This window comes from Mus caroli, chromosome 9 (genome assembly GCF_900094665.2).
Source record: "Mus caroli chromosome 9, CAROLI_EIJ_v1.1, whole genome shotgun sequence".
In the NCBI taxonomy this organism is placed as follows: domain Eukaryota; kingdom Metazoa; phylum Chordata; class Mammalia; order Rodentia; family Muridae; genus Mus; species Mus caroli.
Genome location: NC_034578.1, coordinates 59,171,612 through 59,179,411, shown reverse-complemented (window position 1 = coordinate 59,179,411; position 7,800 = coordinate 59,171,612). Strand labels below are relative to the sequence as shown.

Sequence of the window (7,800 nt, the reverse complement as noted above, 5' to 3'; positions counted from 1 at the left end):
CAGCCTGGTCTACAGAGTGAGTTCCAGGACAGCCAGGGCTACACAGAGAAACCCTGTCTCCAAAAAAAAAAAAAAAACAAAAAAACAAAAAAAAGAAAGAAAAGAAAAGAAAACCAGTGAGCTAAAGGTAAGGCGGAGGGAAGATGCTAGGCAAATAGCAAGCATGGAAACATGGAGGAAGGTCCTGGTGTTAAGGACAAAGGTGAGAGAACAGGAGAGGGAGACATGGGCAGGCTAACAGGAGGCAAAGCTGGGCCAGGGTAGAGAGTGGCGGTTGGAAGAACACACTAAGGGCTTGAGATCATCCAAGACCTACTGGAGGGGACTGACTGCATGATTTTACTTTTGAGACATGGTTGTCTTTGTAGCCCAAGCTATCCTGGGTGCCATCCTCCTACCTCCAATTCTGAGCTGAGATCACAGCTCTGCACCCCCGTGCCCATCCTCCGGATTCTCCTGAGAAAGGCACTCTAGGACAATGAAGAGTTATTGAGCTTTCTATGGCCTCCTGGAGCTCACAGCCACTAGACCTGAGGTGCTGGGCGAGCCTGTGTCTACTTTGATCCCCTGGGAATGCACAGGGATAGCGTGGTGGCTGGCTACTGTGGGTACTCAACAGGATTTGCTGACAGCTTTCCAGTGCTGCCAGTGTGGGCTGCTTGTCACTCCTAATCCTCACCTATGGTGACAAGTTAGAAACTTGGGCCTCAGCCCTAGGAATCTTGGCTTTCCCTGAGCCATTCAACAGTATTCCTTAGGCCCCAGCTACCCTGAATGGAGAAATTCCAAGGCCAGTGCTATGCTTGGGCCAGGAGAAGGGATAGAGACCTACAGGAAGGCTCAGAAGTGACCTTCTCAGAACTTCAACATTTACAAGGCTGAGTTGGCGGACACAGATTAATCTTCCAAGACTGGCCAAGGCTTGAAAGACTTGCTCTTCTGTTTCTTTTAGACAGCATGGTCACTTTGAAGACCACACCACATATGTGTGGTTCAGTGTAAGGCAACTCAGCATTGGAGAAAACTTAGAAAAGAAAGGAAGTCCCTAGGCAGGCTGCCCTGCTCCCACTGCCTTGAGAGAACCCCAGCCAACACTTTGGGGAACAGCCTTCCAAGCATTTTCGTTTTCTGTCCACAAATACAAACCGTTAAAAATGTAACGCATCTTTCTATGGATGGCCTGACAAGATTTACGCCATTACATAACCTGTTTTTCCTTTAACAACTTGTCATGACACGGTTTCCTGTCAGTTAGCACAGGTCCGTAACATTTTTTTTATAGGTCTGGGTTTGCATGGGTGTGTTGTGACTACTTCTCTGTACAGTGTGCTAAGGAATAGCACCCACTCTTTTCCAGATGTTCAGTAATTGCCTAGTGGTAAATATTTAGAATAGCTGCCATAGCTGGCACAAAAAAAAAAAAAAAAAAAGGTTTATCTCCCACTGTGAGTCTTAGTGTCCAGCTGGGAGGTCACCATGGCAACCCCCTGCTTGCCTCATTCGTGGCCTAGAACCAGCAGCTCTGGGGAGGGGGTGTCAGTGCAGGAAGGGGCAAGTGACAGGGCTGAGGGGACACTCTGTCTTCAGAGACTTTGTAAGCACAGGGCAGAAGGAACAGGAGAGACCATCTTCAGAGCTGAGGTGGCTGAGGCTGTAACAAGGGTAATTAGTCACTCTCGGCCGGATACTTGTTCACCATCAAGTACCGCATCCATCTTCTTAAGTGCTAGCATCACTTTCCCTGTCCTCCTCGTTCAAGGGATAAGGACATGAAAGTGGGTCATTGTCCAAGAGCACATAGAAGAGTGCCAGACACACATGGTAGATGGGAGAGCAGGCATGGAAGATTGGCCCGGTGCGATGCCATCGGGTAGCGGTTAGCACTCTGGACACTGATAGTTTGTCTGTATTTGCTACGGAGAATCTTCCTTGCCACCCAGCTGGAGGTTTCTCGTCTTTTCCCTGCTACCATCCTGAGGCCTCTGGTCCCGGCAGCCAAGCAGCCCGTGCTTCCCTGGATCTGATGGGGGCTCACTGCTTCTTCATCCAGCTCACTCTGGCCACCTGCCATTTAGCCCCTCTGCCACTTTCAAGCTAGATTTGCAGATCTGCTGGTATGCCGTAGTCCCTTTATCCACAGGGGATATATTCCAAGACTCAGGATGCCTGAAACCATGGGAGTTACCAGATCGCTAGGTGCAATGTCTCCTGACTCTCTACTGATGAATATATATTCATGATAAAGATTGATATAGAAATTTAGCACAGTTTGGGAGGGGCATCAACATGGCACAGCTGATAAAAGTGATTGCCTCCAAGCCTGGTGACCTGAGTTTGATTCCCAGGACCCATACCATAGAAAGAGAAAACCCACTTCTACATGTTGTCTCCTGACCTTTGCATCACACTGACGTTGGCACATGTACAGACACAGATACACACGTGCGCGCGTGCGCGCGCGCGCGCGCACACACACACACACACTACATTTATTAATGTAATTTTTAAAGGGAATCAGGTACACTGGTGGATTGGCAGCAGTCACATAAAGAGAACAATCACAGGGGTGTGCTGAAGCCAACGTTGTATAAGTGGTGTTTTTTTTTTTTTAATCAAAAATAAATACTAGTGCTTTTGAACTGAAGTTGGTCATGGGTCCCTGAAATTGCCAACAGTAGTAACACTGGGGATGTAGAGACACCTCTTTGCCTGCCTCTGGCCTTTCCCAGTGGACTCTAAGATCTCTGAGGCTGCTGCACTGGGGATGCGGGGGGGGGGGGGGGGGAGAATTCAGCTCAAGATCTCACCCACACTCCCTCCCCTCCCTCCCTCCTTTCTTCTCGAGGCTCCCTCCTTGGCACTATTATAACATGGACAGTGGGCCACCCTTGGGTCTCATGTGCACTGGCGTGTGAGTGCCGAGGGTGTGAGCGGTGAGGGAGTGAGCAGGAGGGTGTGAGTGAGCGCCAAGGGTGTGAGGGAGCACAGAGGGTGCAGTTTTTCTCAGGCCAAGCTAGAAAAGCTAAGGCTGGGGAAAATCCTGGTCCTCACCCCACCCCAACTTTGTTTTGCCCACCAGTGCCACCAGCCTGCCTTTATCCTGTAGGTTCTCCTGGGTTCTCCTCTGGAGGAAACACAGGTGTTTCTTGGCTTCTGAAAGCTCCCTCTCTTTGTCTCTCAATTTTATCTAAAGCTTTAACTTCCCCTCTGAAACATGGCCACAGATTTTTTTAACACTTAGATTAACTGATTGGCTAATTGAGTGTGGGGAACTCATCTATGGCACAGCATGTATGTAGAAGTCAGAGGATAACACGGAGGTAGCTTTCTCCTGTGACTATGCGGGTCCTTGGCAGCAAGCTCCTTCACTCACTGAGCCATCTCACCGGCCCCCTGGAAGCAGATCTGTAAACTGTAAGCCCTTGTGAGTCTAGAAACTGCCCTGGGGCCCTTGGTTCTCACAGTGCTCCCACCCCTTCCAGTCCTGTGGGAAATGGGCATCTAGGACTCTGTGTGCTCGGAGCCTCAAGCTGAAGTTACTCAGTTTCTCTCCTTGTGATTGGACAATTGATTTTGTCACCAGGAGTCTAGACTGTGATGAGTGAACCCAGAGCTATGTGGCTTTATGTTTATCAAGAGAAGTGGGACTGGGCAGTGGTGGTGCACACCCTTAATCCCAGCACTTGGGAGGCAGAGGCAGGCAGATTTCTGAGTTCGAGGCCAGCCTGGTCTACAGAGTGAGTTCCAGGACAGCCAGGGCTACACAGAGAAACCCTGTCTGGAAAAACCAAAAAAAAAAAAAAAAAAAAAAAAAAAAAAAAAAAAAAAAAAAAAAAAAAAAAAAAAAAAAAAAAAAAAAGAAAGAAAGAAAGAAAGAAAAGAAAAGAGAGAGAGAGAACTGGGGTTCAAGATTCCTATGTGAGGACCCCCAATTTCTTAAATGTAGGCCTAGGTTTTGTTTTTATTCAATATTTTAAGTAATCCTTTGAGACTATCATGTTTGTTTGACTTTTGGTTTGGCTTGGCTTTTTTTGACAGGGTCTGGTGTATCCCAGACTGGCCTCTAACTTGCTATGTAGCGGAGAATAACCTTGAACTTCTGATGCCCCACTCCCTGGATACTGAGATCTCTGGCTTGTCCCACTACACGGTGCCATTTATGCAGTGCTGGAAATCAAACCCAGGGCTTTGTGCATGCTGGGAAAGCCCTGACTTGGATGGTTTTTCCTCTGTTGCTTTAGTTATTTACAAGAACAATTGTACAAAGGTGCAGAGCCTTCCTTAGGCTCCTTCTCCACTCCATCCCCAGGCTGCTGTTGTTAAAGTGGCATGTATAATGGATATAGAGATAGAGATACTTTTGCTTAAGACAAAGTAGCCAAGGCTGGTCTTGAGCTCCTGTTCCTCCTGCCTCCATCTCCTGCTAGGATACAGATGTACATCACCACACCCTAGCCAGAGAAATGTGAGCTAATCCATACAGATACGTTGTTATTAGCCAGGATCTTTGTTTCTATTAGGGCTTCTTCTGTGCTGTGCCTTCTGTGGGTTTGACAAATGCATAATGTCACATGGCCATCATTACAGAATGGTTCTGGTTTTAAAAAAACACTTTAGAAGGCAGAAGGCTATTTGCTTTGTCCTCCCCGCCCTGGCAGGGTTCAGCCGCGCCCAATATCCAGCTCTGCCTTGCTCTCTCTGTCTCTGCAAGTGGCTCTGTCTATTTAGCTCATCTCCTTCTTGGATTCAGGCTCCTGGAAGGCTCCTCAGGAGTGGTTTAGGAGTCCCAGTCTGGGCCACTCTGCAGAGAACCTTGAGAGTTGGCAGCCTTCCCAGACCAGAACAGTTCTGCCCCTTGTCACACCTGGATGGGTGGCTGGCCTGAGCCAGGGGTGTGCCCTGTGTGGGGCTGAGGCTAAGCACTGTACCCTAAGCAGAGCGAAGGGGAAACTCAGGGTGTGGCTGGCAAGCCTGTTTGTAGACTGGCGGGGGCCTGCAGGGCAGGAATGGGGAAAGAGATGAAGGGAGTTGGGTGGGACCCCCACATTCCACCCACGTCTTTCCACTCAGAGGGAGCGAGCCACCAGGCTTGGGAAAACAGTTGAGAAGGAGAATTAGCTCAGAACAACCTTACCTGCAAAGCTACTCCCACATGTGCTGGGAGATTCAGGTTTCCTCTCATTGCCCAAACCCCACCCCCACCCCAGCTCTGCCTCTACAGAGCTGGACTAGGGCTCAGAGCTTCCCTTCCATTTGAGGAGCTCAGAGATCACTGTCACCTTTGAACCTTTGCTCAACCGGTCCCTGCCGCTCCTGAGCTCTCACACTCGGTACACATACCACTCCCACAGCGAATCTACCCTAACCCTCCCCTGGTACTCCCTCCGTGAGGACTCCCTGCAGGTCTCTCCCTCTCAGCTTTGCCCCTTTGTCCACAGAATAGCTGACCCAGTTGTTCACCAGTCTCTGTGTTCCCATCCTTCTGAGGAACTTGCCATGGTTATCTGCTCCATCCACAGTATGCCTAAACCTCTAGATCATTCGCCAGCTTCACCCTATGGGTAAGTGGGTGAGTGGAGGGTGAAGTGACCCGTATAACATCAGAGAGAATACTCAATAAGGTTTTATAGGGTCTCATAAAAATAGACCAAGCCCTGTCTCCAATTGAGCCATCTAAAGAGTGGCTTAAAGGGTGACCACACCCTCAAGACTCTGAGTGAGCATGTCTTAGTGTCTGGGTGCCAGCCACTGAGTGGCTTGCTGCCGGCCTGCTTTAGGCAGAGAGCTTCCATCCATTATTCAGTCAATCTTCCAACCTATGAGGCCCAAAACTGAGAACTGAAACTACCAAGTACTAGGATTAAAGGTGGGCACCAAGGGTACCAGCTGGTAAACAGGAGAACTGCACCTCAACTGTGACCCTAAGATCACTTGGAGGTGGTCAGGAATATGGTGAGGTAGAAGTCGGACTAAGTAGGGGATTGGTGTTCCTCCTGGAGGAAGCAGGCATGACTAGACCTTGAATGTCCAGAGAAGTGAACAGTCGGAGACGTTTGAGACCTAGGGACAGGCCCTAATCCTCCCACCCCCACCGGCCCCAGGGACGACCATTATCCAGGCCTGGGCTCCCTCTGGGTGGCCCACAGTGACAGCTGGGCTGCAAGTAAACCCTGCAGGTGATCTGGCCTGCATGTGGTCTGGCCTGGAGATGATCTGGCCTGCATGTGATCTGGCCTGGAGGTGATCTGGCCTGGAGGTGATCTGGCCTGCAGGTGAGCACTAAGCCTGTTGCCCCCAGGTGTGGACATTGCTCTGGTGCAGACAAGTCTAATAGAAGGCTTCTCTTGGGGATGGCTGCAGAGAAGGATCCCATGTAGCCAGCAAGGTAGGCAGAACAGGCCCTTCCTTCATCCATCAACTGTAGCTCCTGCCCAGATGGAACCTGTATAGCCACTTCAGCACTACTGAGGTCTGTCTAGACACCACAGCGTCTCAGAATTTGACTTAATTCTTGTTGACCACACACTCACTGAGGTTGGTGGTCCGGAACGTTTTTTTTCTTTCAGTTCACAAATATCACTGAATATTTGATAGCATGACTGGCCCCCAGTGACACAAGTGCACATGTGCACTACACCACACTTTCTGTATTTTCTAGGATCAAAACCCCTGCCCCAGTAGGTGTCATAGCTGCTGGCCCCTCTCCTGATATTTTCTGATCTAGTATTTCCCAGACTAGTCAGGACTCAGTAAATTGACTTTGTGACCTATTGACAGCATATTGCCTGCATTTTGACCAGCAGACACATTGTGAAGAGACCCAGCATTGTGGCCCTCATGAACAGTGACCTCCACAGGCTACTTCTGTTTGCTGAGGTGGGCGTTCAGAATCTAGCTGAAGCCTGGCTGGAACTCGGGAGTGTGTCCCGGCTAAGGAATGGCATCTGACGCAGCCAGCTTGCCAACTGTCCTGTGAGCTTGCTCTTTTCCCTCAGATTTGGGCTCCCACAGGGCGGAGCTACTGGATTTTCCAGTTCTACAGACAGCTATGTACAGGTTCCCGCATTGCTTAGAGAGCTTGTTTCATCTTGACTTTGCCAGGCCCTTGTCCAGCGACCTCAGGCAAGTCCTTTCTTATCTAGAGTGTCTATCTATATAATAGCAAGAATGCTGGGTTGAGCAAGTCTGCTTGTCTGCAGATAGAGGGATTGGCAGCAACAGGAAATACATGACACATGTTTGTTTGTTTGTTTGTTTTTTTCTTTTCTTTTTCTGGAAGATTTGAAGAGGATAGATTTTTGTATTAAAATAGCTACAACTGAGTTCTGGACCAGGCTATAACATACATGCTTAGAAGAAGATACTTCTATTATGGTAAAAGTATATTACATCAACTTGGATTATTCTGTGTGCTCATGTGACTGCACATACATCTGTGCTGCTGCAGAGGCCAGAGGTTAACGCTGACTGAGTCCTCAGCTTTGGTATTTGAGGCAGGGTCTCTTACTGAATCTGGAGCTCACTCATTTAGTGCGTGGCTGTCTACTGAGCATCAGGGCTCCTCCTGTCTCTGCCTCCCCAGTGATGAGATTAAATTCATACATGGCTGTACTGGGTTTTTGTACGTGGGTGTTGGGGGTCTTCATGGTAGGGCAACCATGAGCTCTCTCCCCAAGGAACACCCATTAAATTATTGTTGAGAGTAGAGCCGGGCGTGGTGGCGCACGCCTTTAATCCCAGCACTCGGGAGGCAGAGGCAGGCGGATTTCTGAGTTCGAGGCCAGCCTGGTCTACAAAGTG

The 7,800-nt window shown here is 49.3% G+C and overlaps 1 protein-coding gene across 3 annotated transcripts in view; it reads left to right on the top strand.

The window, feature by feature from the left end:
- Positions 1–7,800, top strand: part of Paqr5 (progestin and adipoQ receptor family member 5) — a 68,344-nt gene that overhangs the window by 21,030 nt on the left and 39,514 nt on the right. The window contains exon 1 of one of the 3 annotated variants that reach the window (XM_029482006.1): positions 5,543–5,561. The exons of the other annotated variants lie outside the window; for them this stretch is intronic. The gene's annotated coding sequence lies outside the window, so the exon portion shown is untranslated. Of the gene's footprint in view, positions 1–5,542; positions 5,562–7,800 lie in introns of those variants that run through there. 3 annotated transcript variants of the gene reach the window in all.